The sequence below is a fragment of the Onychostoma macrolepis genome, chromosome 07 (assembly GCF_012432095.1).
Source record: "Onychostoma macrolepis isolate SWU-2019 chromosome 07, ASM1243209v1, whole genome shotgun sequence".
NCBI classification, from domain to species: Eukaryota; Metazoa; Chordata; class Actinopteri; order Cypriniformes; family Cyprinidae; genus Onychostoma; species Onychostoma macrolepis.
The window spans coordinates 35883093-35903746 of record NC_081161.1 but is presented as its reverse complement, the minus strand read 5'-3'; the positions used below and the strand labels follow the sequence as shown (position 1 = coordinate 35903746).

The 20654-nt window shown below is 36.2% G+C and overlaps 1 protein-coding gene and 1 non-coding gene across 9 annotated transcripts in view; both read right to left on the bottom strand.

The window, feature by feature from the left end:
- nlgn2a (neuroligin 2a) overlaps positions 1-20654 on the bottom strand; it is a 198990-nt gene that overhangs the window by 31610 nt on the left and 146726 nt on the right. The gene's annotated exons all lie outside the window — the stretch shown is intronic.
- On the bottom strand, positions 6477-6549 carry trnat-agu (transfer RNA threonine (anticodon AGU)). Its single transcript has one exon. It is a non-coding gene; the product is annotated as a tRNA-Thr (tRNA).

Sequence of the window (20654 nt, the reverse complement as noted above, 5' to 3'; positions counted from 1 at the left end):
CCCCCTCCTGCTCCACTGGGTAGCAACCTGAATTAATAAAGAGAAAATGAAATCTCCTGCTTTCGTAGGTGAACAGGCAGCATCAAATACAGGCTGGGCTTTCTTGCCATGGTAACCATTTAAGAATGATGAATCTATGGAAAGCATTTGTCTCTCTCTCACTCTTTCTCTCTCTCCTTCGCCTGTCTTAACCGCTCTGTTCATCCATGGAAGGATTCATAATTAATGGCCGTTATAATTGTAGAAAGAGAGCAGGAAAGTGGGAATGGGAGTGCAGTAATGAGGAAGGGAGAAAAAAGAGTGCGGCCTCAACACTTCTTGCCAGTTCTAAATATGGATCTGGCACACATATTCACAGAGGCATGAATACACAAGCGCTGTGCGTCTGGGGATTAAAAACATACGGCAAAATGCAGGATCAATAGATCATGCATGCATACAAATAATGCCTTTATTTAAAGTACATTATTAACAATGTATGTGTAAAAACACATATAAGAAAACTCATTGCCTGACAAGTGCAAAGAGAAAAACCTACACATAGTTCAAGTCACAATAATGCTTTTGAGGATACAATATCACCCTCCTCATGAGCAATTTTGCCTGTCACTCCAGACACTCAACCGTTTATTCCAGGCTGGTAGGGACATCAATCAAATACAGATGTTTTTGTCTGTGAAACTGCATGCTAGGTGATCAGTCAGAAGGACTATTACTTTGTCCAGTCTTAATAAAAAAACAATTTGAAATGATTTTATAGTTCATGATTCATTAATAGTTTTAATATTTAGTAAAATATTCATTCCTGATTAAAGTTCTACAAACGTTCAGTTCTCACTGCTTTATCTTGCTGGTTCAGCCAATATTTTCTCTGCACTGCTGTCTTTTAGAGAATAGTGCAATGGAGAGCACACATTTAAACGCCTCTGATGTGCCCACGTTGTTTGTGGGAGCTTGTGGGTGAGTGAATGCATCCAGCACTGGCAAAACTTAAAGGGTTAGTTTACCAAAAAGTGAAAATTTTGTAGAACACAAAAGAAGATATTTTGAAAAATGTGTACTTTTGCACAGTGACCAAAACAAGATCGGACCCCACTGAATTGCTTGTTTGGATAACACAGTTATAATAATATCTTTTTTTGCGTGAAAGTCAAACAGGTTCGGAACCTCAGTACTGTGAGTAAATGATGAGAAAATGTTTGGGAGAACTACCCCTTTTAATCACACACACAACTGAGTCCCTAATAATATGTATATAACACATTTAAGTTTACTACATTCTGTGATGGCTGAAATATTGGTAAAAATGTTTTCAGTAATCTCTTGACTTTTAAGGACATGTTCCTACTGCCATAGCCAAATAAACACTCATGTTTCGGACCACCCCTTGCTCTCTTTAACTCTCGACTCTTGGCTTCCTGTCTCATTAAATATGAATTCACTGAACACTTCTCTAACCTCAACCAGCTGCTGATAAAGTCTTTGTGTGCTGCAGGCTTTCTTGCCAAATCTTGCCAGGTCACACTGACCTTCTATCTCCTGCCAATAAAATCTCTCAAACTCTCAGAAATCAGATGACCTGCCCTTTATCTGAAGTTGATAAATTTATTAAAGGGAAAAATAATACGTGAATCTCTGTTTTGTGCGTTGATTCTTGACGGGATGGGAAAAAGCATTTGAAAAGTGGTCTCAAACAAACAGACTGACCTTCCGTGCAGACATTACAAACTTTCTCTGTGTCAGCAGTGCAGTTCAACGTTACATGTACAAACAGCTCATAAATCAGTACGGGAGACCAGATGCAACTGTGATGCTCTAAAATATATCTGCAAAAATAAACAACCTAGTGAGTGATGACATAGGTTCATACTCAGTTAAGTTCTCTCTACACGAGAAAAACAAATGTGATCAAAGGTTCTAATGTATAAATGTGATTTCAGGAATGTCCAGTAAGATTCCTCTTGGGGTCCTGCATCAGAAACTGCCATTGAGATGAATGAAAATGCAAACAGACTGCACTTTAGGTAGTTTTCAATCAGCTGAACAACTACTTAAACTCAAATGGATACCTGGACAATTTTCAATCTGGTTTCCGAGCGCATCACATTACAGAGACAGCGCTTATTAAGATATTAAATGATATTCGCTTCAATTCTGATTCTAGCGAAATATCAGTGCTGGTACGACTAGATCTTAGTGCTGCGTTTGACACTGTTGATCATAACATACTTCTAGAGAGACTGGAAAACTGGGTCGGGCTTTCTGGGATGGTACTCAAATGGTTCAGGTCATACTTAGAAGGGAGAGGTTATTATGTGAGTATAGGAGAGCATAAGTCTAAGTAGACGTCCATGATAGAGTCCCACAAGGCTCAATTCTTGCACCACTCTTGTTTAGCCTGTATATACTCCCACTAAGTCAAATAATGAGAAAGAACCAAATTGCCTATCACAACTATGCTGATGATACCCAGATTTACCTAGCATTATCTCCAAATGACTACAGCCCCATTGACTCCCTCTGCCAATTAATTGATGAAATAAACTGTTGGATGTGCCAGAACTTTCTTCAGTTAAACAAGGAGAAAACTGAAGTCATTGCATTTGGAAACAAAGATGAAGTTCTCAAGGTGAATGCATACCTTGACTCTAGGGGTCAAACAACTAAAAATCAAGTCAAAAATCTTGGGGTGTTTCTGGAGACAGATCTTAGTTTAGTAGTCATGTCAAAGCAGTAACTAAATCAGCATACTATCATCTCAAAAACATTGCAAGAATTAGATGTTTTGTGTCCAGTCAAGACTTGGAGAAACTTGTTCACCAGCCTTTATCACCAGCAGGGTGGATTATTGTAATGGTCTCCTCACCGGCCTTCCGAAGAAGACCATTAGACAGCTGCAGCTCATCCAGAACGCTGCTGCCAGGATTCTGACTAGAACCAGAAAATCTGAGCATCACACCAGTCCTCAGGTCCTTACACTGGCTTCCAGTTACATTAGGATTGATTTTAAAGTACTTTTACTCATTTACAAATCACTCAATGGCCTAGGACTTAAATACATTGCAGATATGCTCACTGAATATAAACCTAACAGAGCACTCAGATCATTAGGATCGAGTCAGTTAGAAATACCAAGGGTTTACACAAAACAAGGGGAGTCAGCTTTTAGCTATTATGCTGCCCACAGTTGGAACCAGCTTCCAGAAGAGATCAGATGTGCTAAAACATTAGCCACATTTAAATCCAGACTCAAAACTCATCTGTTTAGCTGTGCATTTGTCAAATGAGCACTGTGCTACGTCCGAACTGATTGCACTATGTATAATCATTTTCTATTCTTAACTGTTTTAAATTCTTTTTAAATCAATTTTTATATCTTGTTTTTATTATTATTATTTTTTAATTCCTTGTTTTAAAAAAAATAAATAAATTAGTTTTTCACTTCCTTTTATGCAAAGCACTTTTAATTACTACTGTGTATGAAATGTGCTATATAAATAAACTTGCCTTGCCTTGCCTTTTTTAGGTACTATAGACCACGGTAGCTACTATACAAAATGTCATTATGACTGTGAGATTGGGGGCAATTGTGACACTAATTACATCACTTGACCATCAGTGGATACTCTGCAGTGAATGGGTGACGTCAGAATGAGAGTTCAAACAGCTGATAAAAACATCACAATAATCCACAAGTAATCCACATGACTCCAGTCCATCAATTAGCATTTAGTGAAGCGAAATTTCGCTTGTTTGTAATAACCAAATCCATCATTAGAAATGTTTTGGACTGTTTTCACTTGATCTGTGCATATTTCTCTCCTGATTCAGACAAGACAACTTTTTCAATGTGGAGAAAGCAATATTATGGGTAGAGGACTCATAATAAAAAACATCTTAATGATGGATTTACTACAAACATGCAGCTTTTCACTTCACAAGATGTTAAGTGATAGATTGGAGCTGTAAATGTTTGAACTCTCATTCTGACGGCACCCATTCAAAGGAGATGATCCATTAGTGAGCAAGTGACATAATGTGAAATTTCTCAAAAAAGTTCAGATGAAGAAACAAACTCATCTATATACTGGATGACCTGAGGGTGAGTAAATTTTTAGTAATTATTTTATTTTTTTTGGTTGAACTAATTGCGTGACTGAAAGGAAAAAAATTTAATTAATTATCTAGTTGAAGACTTATCAGCTGATTAGCATATTTTAGTTAAAGGGTTTAACCCATTCCACAAAATTATAGTGTAGATTCCACTAAGACCTCTGCATAAGTACATATTACATCTGACAGATAAAAGAATCAGTACCATACAAAAGTGAAAATTATTCGATATTTTATTCAGCCGTGTTGAATCAATGATATCATTGAAGGTTTGCTCTAATGTAACTGGGTGTATTGCAATTACAAACAGTTACAATTGCCTGTTACAATCACCCCTGCTTTTCTTATAGCAGACATGACAGGTTTAAAGTACCTAGAGTTAAGAAAATAAGTGTGTTATAGAGTATGTGTGCAAGACAGTGCATTTAAAGGGAATAATTTAGTACCCCGCTGCTTTTGCTACTGTAATTGTCAGGTTAGTGAGAACAGGAGTTGACAGATGGTACAAAGAACAAAGGTGATACAGACCTGATTTTTTAATAATTAATTGAGCCAGGTTTAAACCCCTAAAGCAGTTAAATTCACACAAATTATCCAATGACAACACAGGCATCTAAACATGAACGCTATTTCAGCTGGAACACACACAGACACGCATGTGTTTCAAATCGATTCATTCCCTCAGGGCTCCGAAGGCAATCATAAGGTGGTGAATGGCAACCCTGGCACTTTTCAAACCCGTCCAATTCACTTTCGTCAATCACCTCAGCGCACTCTTTCTCCTTCTCTGCTTATTTATGTCCAATCACAAGGGACACAGAGGTGACATAAGAATCTAAATGCACGGTCACGACCAGGTCGCTGTGACTTAATAACTTTGTTCAAGTACATCAAAACCATCTGACCTTTCAACCTATTTTCTGTCTTTTTCCTCATCACTTTTCAGCTTCGAGAGCGATAACCTTGGGTATAAACCACTTTTCACCAATCATATTTCAGTGATCTGTTTGGCTCCATTGATTTTCTAGAAGATCACACTGGTAAGCTTGTTAACTTGTCAGGAAACATTTATACAAACACAAAATGTGAGCAAATGCACACACACGTGCTATTTGACTCAGAGAACCAATCCATCAATAATATGTAGTTTGTAAAGTAGTAAGAAATTTTAATTACCCTATATGCTAGTTTATTAGCAACAGCAAAGATGCTTCAATTTACCTGGATGGGGAAACAACAAAATCTCAAAAGCTGGTAGCTAAATTTATGTTTGTTTGTTTTTTAATGTGAAATCAGCAAAAAAAATTGTGGAAAAAATAGAAGCATTATTTATTTATTTAAGCTTAAATCTTGCTAAAAAAAAAACCCCTACTGTTATTTTCTAGTACTCCACTCCAAGTTTTAAAGGGTAACTAAACCCTAAAACAAACTTTTTTGAGTTAATGATCTGTAAGACTGTGTCTTTATTAGTGCTGTGCATTGATTAGAGTAAATGTTGTATAATTATTTAATTCTACAATATATGGTGTAAAAACGTCTGAGTGCTGCCCTCTTCAGGTTGAACGGTGGCTGCAGTTGAAATTTCCTATTGGACGTTGCATACCCCTGTGACATATGATGGCACTTACTAATCACGCCGCTGCACGAGCTCGGTTCTTCCCCTCTGTCTCTATGGCGTCAAATCTATGCCATTAATAACCGAGCGCACCACTTATGCTGGCGCGCGCGGTAAATCACTTCCTCGAGAGGAAAACATATCTACACGCGAGGAAACGGCAGCACGCGAGCTAATTTCAAACACTCGCGCGCGCGTCACTTGTCCTCTGCGCGCAATACAAGCCCTCCCGCGCGCGTGATCATCCCCCACATCCTCGCGCTCGATCTTCTCTCACCCGCTCGCGCGAACACTTCTATTTTTGTCAGTCGTGGGGCGGGGCTTGCTGTTTTAATTGTTATCTCTAACGCCATTGGTTACTTCCCTTTTCCGAAGTCAGCTGTGATTGAACGCCTGTGAAAAGGTCTATCTGTCTATCAACAGACCAGATGCAAGTTGTCATTTATTTGTTTATTTTATTTTTATAAATATAAGTAGGGTAAAGTGCAGAACCCTCTTACAATGAAAGAATATATCACCATCAACCCCTAAAATTTGACACAGTAATACAAAATATATTAAAAAGTTTATACAGCAACTCTTGCTTATTTATATGAACAAATAATTTATTCATCCAAAGGTCCTTTAAACCAATTTGGGATTTACAGTCATGTACATTCACAATTTACATTTATGCATTTAGCAGACGCTTTAAAAGCAACTTACAGTGCATTCAGGTTATACATTATTGTTATTTTTTATCAGTATGTGTGTTCCTGGGAATTGAACCCATGGCCTTTGCGCTACTAACACAATGCTCTACCACTGAGCCACATGAACACTTATTATTTTTTACAATTATTTAATGGACACTTCTTACATTTTTGAGGTTGTATATAAATATGGTTGGGTAAGCATATAGTGGTGAACTACAACTAATTCAGCATATAGCAACAAGTTGACTATTAGCTTTATATTATTTTATTTTCATTTTGCAAAGTTAATATAGCCCAAGCTTTATGTTGTATGAAAATTTTAAATATAACCTTTTTGGTAGATTTACCATGCTAAAAACCGTGGAAACGTGTCATTAAAATCTATAAAAAAGGGTTTATGCAGATTGAGGCTGATGTATGGGAGGAGAGCCTCAGTAGGATTCAATCTTGCTCTATTAGTTCTAGGCATCAGTTAATTCAATGTAAGGTGATGCATAGACTGCACTATTCAAAATCTAAATTGCACAGAATTTTTCCTACTATCTCTCCTATTTGTGACAGGTGTAAATCTGCAGAAGGCTCTCTGACCCATCTCTTTTGTCCAAAACTATACGATTTCTGGTGTGACATATTTAAATGGTTCTCGGATATGTATGGTTGTGTTTTTACACCTGATCCAGAAATTGCATTATTTGGTTATTCTATTTCTCTGTTAGATCATAATGTGTCTGTACAAAGTACAATCATTTACAGAATGATTATTGCTAAGAGTGTCATTCTGAGGCTGTGGAAATCGGACACTGTTCCTCAGTTTAAGACCTGGTTGAATCTTACTGGAATATTGCATATGGAAAGAGTCCGGTATGGAGTTATTGGTAATCTTAATAGGTTTTACAGTATATGGCAAGCATTTCTAGATCATTTGGACCAATGTAATGCTGACTCTGACCAGCAACGTAATGCTTAGTATCTTGTCTGCCCCTATTGAGTGCCTAGTCATTTTCCATTGAAACTGTTTGTATGCCCTGATTGTTGTTCTCAAAGTCTGTTTTTTAATTTTTTTATTTATTGATTTATTTTTAATCATTATTATTTCATGTATTTTGTTCTTTTATTGTTGTTGTTTATTGTGCAATATAAAACTAATAAAAATACTTATAAAAAAGGGTTTATGCTCCTGTTTTATCTTTGTAACATCACAAGATTGTAATCACTAGTAATCACTAGTAAACGGAAGAATTTATGTTAATTTATGTTAATAAACTTTTATTATAATGATGTATTCTACTGACAGTGCATGCAATTCATTTTCATTAAAACAGCCATGTTATATTTATAAAAAAAATAAATGACATCTTGCATCTGGTCTGTTGATGAAGCCATGTCTCAGGTCACATGTGAATTATGGATCGCCTTTTCACAGGCGTCCAATCACAGCTGACTTCCGGAAAAGGGGAAGTAACCAATGGCATTAGAGATAACAATTAAAACAGCAAGCCCCGCAATAATCATTCCGTAAATGATTGTACTTTGTACAGACACATTATGATCTAACAGAGAAATAGAATAAGAGATGGGTCAGAGAGCCTTCTGCAGATTTACACCTGTCACAAATAGGAGAGATAGTAGGAAAAATTCTGTGCAATTTAGATTTTGAATAGTGCAGTCTATGCATCACCTTACATTGAATTAACTGATGCCTAGAACTAATAGAGCAAGATCGAATCCTACTGAGGCTCTCCTCCCATACATCAGCCTCAATCTGCATAAACCCTTTTTTATAGATTTTAATGACACGTTTCCACGGTTTTTAGCATGGTAAATCTACCAAAAAGGTTATATTTGAAATTTTCATACAACATAAAGCTTGGGCTATATTAACTTTGCAAAATGAAAATAAAATAATATAAAGCTAATAGTCAACTTGTTGCTATATGCTGAATTAGTTGTAGTTCACCACTATATGCTTACCCAACCATATTTATATACAACCTCAAAAATGTGAGAAGTGTCCATTAAATAATTGTAAAAAATAATAAGTGTTCCTGTGGCTCAGTGGTAGAGCATTGTGTTAGTAGCGCAAAAGGCCATGGGTTCAATTCCCAGGGAACACACATACTGATAAAAAAATAACAGTAATGTATAACCTGAATGCACTGTAAGTTGCTTTTAAAGTGTCTGCTAAATGCATAAATGTAAATGTACATGACTGTAAATCCCAAATTGGTTCAAAGGACCTTTGGATGAACAAATTATTTGTTCATATAAATAAGTAAGAGTTGCTGTATAAACTTTTTAATATATTTTGTATTACTATGTCAAATTTTAGGGGTTGATGGTAATATATTCTTAAATTGTAAGAGGGTTCTGCACTTTACCCTACTTATATTTATAAAAAAAAAAAAAAAAAAAATGACAACTTGCATCTGGTCTGTTGATAGACAGATAGACCTTTTCACAGGCGTCCAATCACAGCTGACTTCCGGAAAAGGGGAAGTAACCAATGGCGTTAGAGATAACAATTAAAACAGAAAGCCCGCCCACGACTGACAAAAATAGAAGTGTTCGCGAGCGGTGAGAGAAGATCGGCGCGAGGATGTGGGGATGATCACGCGCAGGGCTTGTATTGCGCGCAGAGGACAAGTGACGCGCGCGCGAGTGTTTGAAATTAGCTCGCGTGCTCCCGTTTCCTCGCGTGTAGATCTGTTTTCCTCTCGCGGAAGTGATTTACCGCGCGCGCCAGCATAAGTGGTGCGCTCGGTTATTAATGGCATAGATTTGACGCCATAGTCTCCGCTCCACTTTTCCAGCATTTTTCAAATATTGACAGTGGGTGGAGTTAGGCTCTGACCGGGGGTTTAGTTAGCCTTTAAAGACACAGCGCTGCTTTCAAAGTGAAACCTGCTGAAGTCTGTTGTGATGAAGTGATGTAAATCAAAGAACAAAAGAAAAAGAGAAATCACTGGACTGCTCTAGTCGTTGATTAATAAATATTAATCTGTATAGTTTATGCATACAATTTATAGTTTATGTGAAGATTGTTTTAAAATCACTTAACATTTCAGAGCCTATTAAATGTTAAAAATTATTCAATTATACTGTAATGTTGAATGGCTATAATTAATAGGGAAAACTGAGGGAAAATGCATTTAATAGAGACACCAGTAGGAGTATTGGTAACAATACTTCATTAATAATAGGCTACTTAGTAAAAAGATGCCATTAAAAACATATTTCAAATATACTATCTTTATGTTATTTCTACATTAATTTGGAGGTTCAATGTGAAATTATGACAATATAAATATGTGATTAATCATGATTAATTACCAAAAAAGTGTGATTTTTTTTAATCGATTGACAAGAATACGACGGCATTTTAGTGCCACGTTAAAAAAAAAAAAATCTAAAATTACGAGATTAAAGTCGTAATATTTCGAGACTGAAGTCGAAATTACGTGAATAAAGAGGAAATATTACGAGAATAAAGTCGAAATTACGAGAATAAAGTTGAAATTACGAGAATAAAGTCGAAATATTACGAGAATAAAGTCGAAATGTTTTGAGAATAAAGTCGAAATGTTTTGAGATTAAAGTCAAAATGTTTTAAGAATAAAGTCGAAATGTTTCGAGAATAAAGATTATAGCTATAATATTTTGAGATAGGCTATTCCAGCCTTTTGCGCATGCAAATGGCCCAGATTGGGAGCACCGGGAGATATTCCAAATCTCAGTTTTCAAAATCTGTCAGTTTTATAGCGAAATACAAAATATGTTGGCTATATTGCAATAATGTGTTTGTCAAGCGGCATGTGAGTCAATCATCTTTCCGATTACAATAACGAACGACGAGATATTATTTTCATTATAAATTACTTACATTACACATTATAAAAACTGTTTTTTTTCATGCCTTATGATGTTCCTTTACTTTATATCTTGCTATAAACTTGAAATAAAGAGCAAAAACACATTTATAATTTGTATTTCGTTATAAAACTGACAGAATTTGAAAGCTGAGCTGTGTGTAAAAGCAACAAAGCACAAAATTGTTGCGATTATTGGTTGGCAAGCGCGCTACAAATAATGAATGGAAGACATCAAATATTATGTCCTCATTTACAGTTTACCATGAATAAAACAGTTAGTGAATAGTCACTTAACGTTTACAGCAGAAAAGACAACAATATAAAGTGTGTTAACAAATTTCACTTCAACTTCAACCTTTAGAATGTTTTATTGCTGTTTAATTAAACAGGCTATGTGAGGAATGAAAGTTTGGACGCCACATACGTTTTTGCGGAGCAGGTGGTGGAATTTTCACAATAATTTAATGAATTGATTCACATAAATACAGCGATCTGTCACGCCACATTAAAGAGCTTGAAAATCACATTATTGTAAGACACATAACCTAATTTATGTTTCGCTATAAAACTGATTTTGAAAGCTGAGACTTTGTTTTATATTAAAAGCACTAAAAGCACAAAGCTTAAGCTATTGCTATTAGGTGGCTGGCGCACTACAAATAACAAATGCTTGGAAGACATGAAATATTATTTTCAAGCATACTGTCCCCGCGAGTATGACACATGGTATGATTTCTGCTAATAATCCCACATATATTTGTAGCATATTAAAAACGGGTTAAATAAGAGAGCTACAGCTCCCCCCCAAAGGAATGTCGATTGAGTGTGTGAGCTGATGTTAAGATAAACAGTTGTTCCGGTTCAGTCTATTAATAAATATATTCTTGATATTAAGCTGTTTCTGCGAGTCCTTAAAATTTACATCCCAGTAAGATGATGCGGCCGCTTGGACGCAACAATATTCAAATCAATTCCGGTGGCCTGGCAACTTCTCCCGGTGCTCTCAATGCGGGCCATTTGCATGCGCAATATAGGCTATACTCTCAAAATATTATAACTTTAATTTCTACGATTTAAATTCTCGAAACATTTCGACTTTATTCTCATAACATTTCGACTTTATTCTCATAGTGTTTCGACTTTATTCTCGTAATATTACGACTTTAATCTCGTAATCTTAGATTTTTTTTATTTTTTAATATGGCACTAAAACGCCATCGTACAAGAAAGAATTAATATTAAACTTTTATAGATTTCAGATTTCAATTTAATTTCTAAATTTATAGGTCCCCCCTTCAAAATAATCTGGCCCTCAAATGAAGCTAACTAAATAGCCCTGCTCTAATCTGTTAACACGGGTGTGGAAAAAATATGCACCACGTACGCACTGCAAACTGAGTATGTGTGAAACAGGCGTAACATGATGGCCTGCTCCTTTTGCCCGAAAACATGCAAAGGACAAGAATCTCAACGTTTTTTAGAGACGAAAAAAAAAGATCAATCTGTTTGTTGTTGTTTTTTCTTGTAAGTAAAGTAAAGGACAAATTAAAAACATTGTAAATATGTTTAGTCATTGTAGTAGTAATGACCTGTTTTTGCAAAAAGAGTTTCATGGCCGGTAAAAATTTTTATCACGTCACCGGCCATTGGCAGATGTGGCAAAAAGTTAGTTTTATATGGAGGCTACAAGGAAAAAAAGGTCAGGTGACTGAAACAGATGAATAGAATGAAATGCCAAAGAGTACATTAATGCTGGACAGTGTGTAGAGGACCCAGGATTTAGTCTCTCTCTCTGTGTGTGTGTGTGTGTGTGTGTGTGTCTGCACTCCTGCTGTCATTCATTCTAACTGAATATGAAGGCCAGCACTAAACAGTGGCTAATGGAAGCTGACGAGCAAAAGCTTACTGCTGTCTGTACCAGCCAGTAACACACACACATATACAGGCTCACTTGCCTGTGACACTCTCACATTCAGAATGTGTCTTGGTTCAATAGAGATCAGCCTTTATTCAGGAGCAGCGTTTGCACATGGTTATTCCACTAGCAGCAGCTTGTGGGGGTGCGAATCTACAGCAGGTCTGAACCAGCAACGTTCAACCCAGTGCTGTGAGAGTCACAGAGGTGTGAGAGAGGTGCCAGAGAGTCGGCGAGTGTTATAAAACAGTGGAAATGTGAAAAAAAAAAAAAATTGAATGAATCAGCGCATTAAGAGATTTTATGTCAACGGAATTTATTTTCATAAAACTAACAGATTCAATTTTTTTATATGTGCATTACAATTTATAATCCTTTTATGGCTTTATCATTTACTTTTGGTATTCTTAAAATTCTTTTTATGGATTTTTTTTTTTTTTTTTGCCCAGACCTGGACTTTCAGTCTTAAACCATGAAAATCTACCATGAATTTTAATTTAAATGTACTTTACAATGCTATAAACATGCTTTTAAAAAAATCTAATCTATTTCTAGACTTTACAGATATTAATTCTGAAGTGCACAATACTAATAACATGCAATTCAAAGCATATAATTCAGTATCTACTTTTCTCATCTTCAAACATTTAATAGTATTTCATTCTATTATATGCATTTTATGTTAAATTGTCATATAAATACTTATTAAATGTTTCCTGTAAGGAAATAATAGTTTAGCATGTACGGACAAACACCAAATGTATCAGAGACAAATCTTTTAACCAGTTTATAATAAAGTATACTGTATAAGCAAGTGTATTGAAGTTTAGAAGAAAAATAAATGTCAAGTGCATTAATGCACACAGTATATAAAAGTATACATAGTATTTATTACAAACACATTTAAAATACTTTTGGACCACACACTTCGGCTGAAACTGGAATAAATTATTTTACATGGGCTTTAATATATTATTCAACACATCAATTTAAGCATACTTCTTTGAAGAACTACAAAGCCATATACGGAGTCCAATGCAGCAATTCATGCGTCTTGTGTCGACACGCCCCATGGAAGCAAGGGGTGGGGTGAGCAGTGGCTCATTATCATTTAAAGAGACATGCATTGAAATGGGTCACTGTAAAAAGGGTGTACATTGAGAAATTTTAACCAAAGTATGTTACAGACATTTCATGAAGACACAAAAGAATCATACCAACTTGTGGAAAATGGGCATCCGATGTCACCTTTAAGTAAAACTTATTTACACTTTATTAAAAGTGCATTTTTAAAAGTGCATTTAAGTGTGCTAAGAAACAGTCATGAAAGTCTTCTCTCTTTAAGCAAGTAAAAGTAATATTATATTATCTGCAAGTACATTTTCTTTTTTTTTTTAAATGTTTACTTTTAGAATTTAAAGTATACTAAAATGCACATTCAGTACAATTAGGAACACTTCTTTTTCACAAGGGAATATACTGATTTAAACTCAAGACACATTCTTATCAATGCTGAAAACAGTTTTTTAATATATATATATATATTTGTGTGTAATTTTTGATAAATTTAATGCATACTTGCTTAATAAAAGTACCAATTTCTTTTAAAAGACAAAACTTTTTAACAGTATATTGTTCCTAATATCATACTGTACATGAAGTGCACTTTTGGTAAAAAGTGTGAAAAATGAAAAGTGTGAACATGAAATTAAATTAGCCTTAGCAAAACAAAAGAGTTTACTATTGTATTCCAAAAATATTACAATTTAATTAGTAATTTCTACTACAGAATGTTGTCTAATAAAATAAATAATTTGTGATGTGGTAGAAATGACATTTGTTTATTTAGAAGAATCTATTAATTCTGTAGGGATGCATGCATGTCTACATTTGACAAATCTAGAAATAGTGTGTTGTTTTTTAAATGAGATTATTAAGTCCACAGGGCCAAACGTGGCCATAGTTGAAGAAACACCTGTAAATAGGAAGAAAAGAGAGCGCACACACATCAGAGAGAAAGACAGACACAGATGAATGAATCTGGGGTTTAGGGACGTTAACCACCGAAAACAGAGGGGATAAAGGAACGCAAAAGGGGAAAAGGAAATGACAAACAGGTGAGATAGGAGGAGCAAAAGGAGACAGATTTTGCTGTGGTGATTTGGATAGGCGGGTGGCTATTAATGTTTGAGACGAGGGGAACGGAAGTAAAGCAGACAATGAGAGGATGATGGATGAGGAGGAGGAGTGGGATGGAAAAGTACAACAAGCGGAGAGAGAGCATGAACAACACGATTTCCTGGTGAGGGACACTGAAAGAAAGAGAGAGAGTGTTGTGAATGTACTCTGACAGGCTGTCATAACAGCCACGGGCCTGGACCTGTCAGCCAGGGTGAGAGTGCATGGAAAAGAAGGATAGAGGGAAGGAATGAACGAAGGACGGAGCCAGAACTCCAGAGACTACATGGTACTTTGTTCTGTCTGGTCAGTAAACACGTCCTGCCCTTGTCATGAAATCTGTTCAACGGTTGAGCTCGAGCGAATTTCCTGTGAGGTATTCATTGTGGACTGATCTTTTGACTGGGAAAAATGGAATGTTCCTGATTACCATCTTTAATAAAGCATAGGTATGAGTGTCATCAGTCAAAACAGTGACAACTCTAATGAAATGACCTCATTTGTTATTCAGTTCTCTGAAATACTCCATTCTGATTGGCCAGTCACGGCACTTAGAGGTTAAACGTTAGAAAAAACCATGAGAAGTAGTAAAAAGTTGTATAAAACACAAGAGGTGGATAAGCAAATGTTGTTGGTGATCATGTTAACTATGACATCACTAGCTAACGGTACATTATTCCTAATGAATATCCCAAACCAATTTATTTTTATACCTCTTTTGTCACAGTGTTATGTGTGTTCATGTGAGAAACATGTCTTAAGCAGACGTTTCCTGCATATATTGTTTTCAACCTATCATTCTGCCGGAAATTTCATTTTATTGTGATTACATGAGTGGACTACAAGTTGTTTGATCAAATTATGCTCAGCGGGGACTGAGAGTTCTGTGCCGTGACTCACCCTATAGGAAGTGTTTCACACACAGCGAGCGGCTACATTAATTCTTCCACAATTTTCTTAAGATACTAAGTACAATAAGTATATACTGCACCGGTAATGGTAAAGTACAAATTGTTAAATTTGAAGTTAGCCAGTACACTAGCATGCAAGTATGTTACATACATACCTTGTCAAAAAAATTGCATTTTGATAAGCTCTTTGTCACACAAGTTAATTACATTAGTGATTGTATGGTAATGTAGTTTGAACTGCACAAAAACATTTGACGTGCTATTTAAAAAAAAATCTGGCATAATGTATACATAAAAATACATCATGTTGCACTAAATTCCATTTTAATACAGGATTTTTGTATTTTATATATATATATATATATATATATACACACACACACACACACACACACATCTATGATCTATTTTTGCTATACAGTGCACACAGTGTTGGGTTCAAAATTTGTGGTCCCTCCCTGACTGCACTGAAGTCGAGATTAAATTTAGGTTTGTAAAATTACAGTTATATTTGGATTGATTAGAACAAGAAATTCCTCACATTCAAAGCAGAAATGTTGCCACAAGACTAACTGACAAATGAATTTATCCAATGACCTAAAAAATCCCGGGACTAACAGTTGAGAATTTAAGAATGAAGTTAAATGAGTTAAGAATGAACAAATTAAATGTGTCAAGTTCGTTTGAGCACTTCAACTGTTTGACAGAAAAGATTGCTCTGTCATATTACTATGGAAAAAAAAAATCTAGTTTTATGTTGAAAAGTGTCTGTGAATTGTCCCACACTGTCTGTCCCTACCGCTTTTTGAAACAGTGACACCAAAGGCATTACCTATTGAGGTTCAGCGTAAGGTAATCCTACAAAATGACAACATTAGTTTACGGTGACAGTTCTCGGGTTGACACACTCTGTAATTTTCTTCACATGAGTAATTTCAGCAGTATTGTTGAAGTGAAGTGCTGGGTGCCGAACTCCAAGCTTCATTCTGAATAATACATCATATGAATTTATGCATATTTAAAAAGTATGCTAGAAAGCAAATACAGCGTGAAGCAGCGAAATGCTTAATGAAATGAAACTGGTGTGCAGATACGAATGAGAATGACAGAAAAACCGATTGTGTAAATGTGTAAAGGTATAGATAGAATGGGCGAGAGAGACAAAAGAAAGATGAGGTAAAGCTACATCTTTAATTCAGCACAGTATATAGTGCCATACAGTTATAAAATGTATCAAATGAGACAGCTAAGCAAATGCGAACCAATATTTCTGTAATTTCCTCTTCCATACTTCATGTGTATTTCTTTAGCCGCATGTAGATCTGTGCCATTTGATCTGTAACTGTTCTGCTAGTTCCGCGTTCCACATGAAAAATTCTAAATTTGGTACAAATCCAGACTGATTAAACAAAAGCAAACCACAACGTGAAGCAAGAGAAACGCTGGTGGGAATGAAAAGACACTGCGGAAGACTCCTCCATCCAAGGAATGCAGCCAAACTGTCAGCTTGCAAGAGTGTCTTAATTGGGCTCACACAAACACACAGTCAGCCAGCCAGGACTCCCATGTCTCCAGTTATGAAAGTCTCATATCTGAGGTTATGCCTTTGGACTTTTTGGATGTTATTTTTCTGCCTCAGATATAACAAATTACCTTTGATCAATCCAAAAAGTCATATTTTACTTCTGCATCTCAGATAAAAAGATTTTCTTTATATCATCAGTGTTTCTTGTGCCCATATATATATATATATATATATACGTACGGAAAGTATTCAGACCCCCTTAAATTTTTCAGCCTTATATTGCAGCCATTTGCTAAAATCATTTAAGTTCATTTTTTCCCCTCATTAATGTACACACAGCACCCCATATTGACAGAAAAACACAGAATTGTTGACATTTTTGCAGATTTATTAAAAAAGAAAAACTGAAATATTACATGGTCCTAAGTATTCAGACCCTTTGCTGTGACACTCATATATTTAACTCAGGTGCTGTCCATTTCTTCTGATCATCCTTGAGATGGTTCTACACCTTCATTTGAGTCCAGCTGTGTTTGATTATACTGATTGGACTTGATTAGGAAAGCCACACACCTGTCTATATAAGACCTTACAGCTCACAGTGCATGTCAGAGCAAATGAGAATCATGAGGTCAAAGGAACTGCCTGAAGAGCTCAGAGACAGAATTGTGGCAAGGCACAGATCTGGCCAAGGTTACAAAAAAATTTCTGCTGCACTTAAGGTTCCTAAGAGCACAGTGGCCTCCATAATCCTTAAATGGAAGACGTTTGGGACGACCAGAACCCTTCTTAGAGCTGGCCGTCCGGCCAAACTGAGCTATCAGGGGAGAAGAGCCTTGGTGAGAGAGGTAAAGAAGAACCCAAAGATCACTGTGGCTGAGCTCTAGAGATGCAGTCGGGAGATGGGAGAAAGTTGTAGAAAGTCAACCATCACTGCAGCCCTCCACCAGTCGGGGCTTTATGGCAGAGTGGCCCGACAGAAGCTTCTCCTCAGTGCAAGACACATGAAAGCCCGCATGGAAGGACTCCAAGATGGTGAGAAATAAGATTCCCTGGTCTGATGAGACCAAGATAGAACTTTTTGGCCTTAATTCTAAGCGGTATGTGTGGAGAAAACTAGGCACTGCTCATCACCTGTCCAATACAGTCCCAACAGTGAAGCATGGTGGTGGCAGCATCATGCTGTGGGGGTGTTTTTCAGCTGCAGGGACAGGACGACTGGTTGCAATCGAGGGAAAGATGAATGCGGCCAAGTACAGGGATATCCTGGACGAAAACCTTCTCCAGAGTGCTCAGGACCTCAGACTGGGCCAAAGGTTTACCTTCCAAGAAGACAATGACCCTAAGCACACAGCTAAAATAACGAAGGAGTGGCTTCACAACAACTCCGTGACTGTTCTTGAATGGCCCAGCCAGAGCCCTGACTTAAACCCAATTGAGCATCTCTGGAGAGACGTTTACCATCCAACCTGACAGAACTGGAAAGGATCTGCAAGGAGTAATGGCAGAGGATCCCCAAATCCAGGTGTGAAAAACTTGTTGCATCTTTCCCAAAAAAGACTCATGGCTGTATTAGATCAAAAGGGTGCTTCTACTAAATACTGAGCAAAGGGTCTGAATACTTAGGACCATGTGATATTTCAGTTTTTCTTTTTTTAATAAATCTGCAAAAATGTCAACAATTCTGTGTTTTTCTGTCAATATGGGGTGCTGTGTGTACATTAATGAGGGAAAAAAAATGAACTTAAATGATTTTAGAAAATGGCTGCAATATAACAAAGAGTGAAAAATTTAAGGGGGTCTGAATACTTTCCATACCCACTGTATATATATATATATATATATGTGTGTGTATATATGCATATGTGTGTGTGTGACCCGTTCTGGTGAAATGAGTCCGAAGTCGCAACGTTCCATTTTAAGATACGGGCTGATAATCTGGAAAAACAATGAAAAAAATCGATTTTTCTTTTTTTTTGGCTAATTCAAAGAACAGACATTCAAAAATAATCTCCCAATGTTTCGTAGTCCAGATAATTGAGTAAAGGTATTTAAATGACTATTAAAGTTGACTTAAAGTTTTACTAAATTCGCTGGAAATGAACATTGCTTTTCTCAACTCCTCTCGTCACTTCTGAGCATTTCCCTATATTCCGGGTATCCCCTGAAACGTCACTATCTCTGCTCTCCAAATGTGGTGTTAAACATTGTATAAAACCAATCAAAAAGCTTAGAAATGTACAGAAACCGTGACATAAACTCTTTGTCAATGGGAAGCCCTGTTTCGACTGACTGGCACGCGGTTGGTCCAGCCATCCTCCTGTCAGACTAGCAGCGCTTTGTGTAAACAAGCTAGCAGATCTCCTCAGAAAGATAGTTCGCACACACACAGACACACACAGACACACACAGACACACACAGACACACACTGACACACCCACACACTGACACACCCTCTCTCTCAAGCAAAAATGTAGCATGTCTGTTCAATCTTTCTGATTTTAGTAAATCTTTGTAAAAGTGCCTTTTAAAATAATTCAAATGGCTATATCTTTAAAACCATTCAAGGTATGACTTTGATATCATTTTAAAGCTTATGGTCTCCTCTTTCCATTGTTACCATTGACCCATGAATTGAAATTTGGGTCACTGTGACTAATTTTTCTGGATCAGGTCACATATACACTGTACAGTGGCCTCAAAAATGGACACTTAAAAATTACTTATCAAATTATCAAAATAAGTATCTGAAAGAAATACAGCACACAGCACACTTTTCAATCATAACATTTCACAAAATGTAGTTTGAAAGGAGTGAAATTATTTCCTTATGAAATTAATTCCTCATGAGGCCAAAACTCAGGAACTCTCGCAAAACGGATGCCATGTAATAAAACCATAAAACTAATCTGGAGAACAGATCTCCAAAGACAACAAACAGCACCACTCCCCTTGTTCATTTACGACCCCCTTCTCCCCCCTGCCCTCTCTGCCTCTCTCTCTTTTCCCCCAAAAGGTTTCACTCAAAGTTCATTATCTTGTGAATGTTGTTTTTTCCCTTTCATGTTTGGTATCATTTTAAAGGTCTCCGTGTGATTGGTAAAATGGTCTCAATTTCACAGTAGTCACTTGTTAATAATCGATATTTGTGATCAGTTTTTAATTAAGAATATTGCCTAAATTTAACGATCACTTGAAATTGGAGTCAGATTGAACACGGGGCTAGAATAAACATGAACATGCATTAAACCTTCGACCAGGCCGCTGGATTCTGCTTTTTGGGCTGGCGGGTGGAACCTTACAAGTTTGATAGTCTTCAGTTATGAAGCAACAGATATACAGTATACTACAGTTCAAAATGAAAACAAAAAGTTACACTCTGGTTGTCACACTCTGTAGAACACATTTAATGATAACGAACTACACTTTTAATTTTTATGATAGGATAGGTGTGTCCAAATACTTTTTGCTGAAAAAAAGAAGAAAAAGAAGGATACTTTAACTGGGAAAAATAAATAAATAAATAAATGAAGTTAGCGTTAGTACCAACTTCTTTTTAAATTTAATTTTTAATTTTTAAAATTATTTATCATCAGGGAAAAATTCCTGATGAAGGTCATGCGACCGAAATGTTGTTAATAAATATTTTGATATAGATATTTTTTGCATAAATAGTGTGTGGGATTTGTTTCTTTATTTTTTAGTTTTTGACCTGGCTGGTCTTTGTTTCCTACGCACCTATTTATTACCGTCAGGTGTGCTGAGGTTTTGTTAATAAAATTATTTACTAAAAATAATTATAATTGTCTTAATTTTCAAAAATAAATAATAA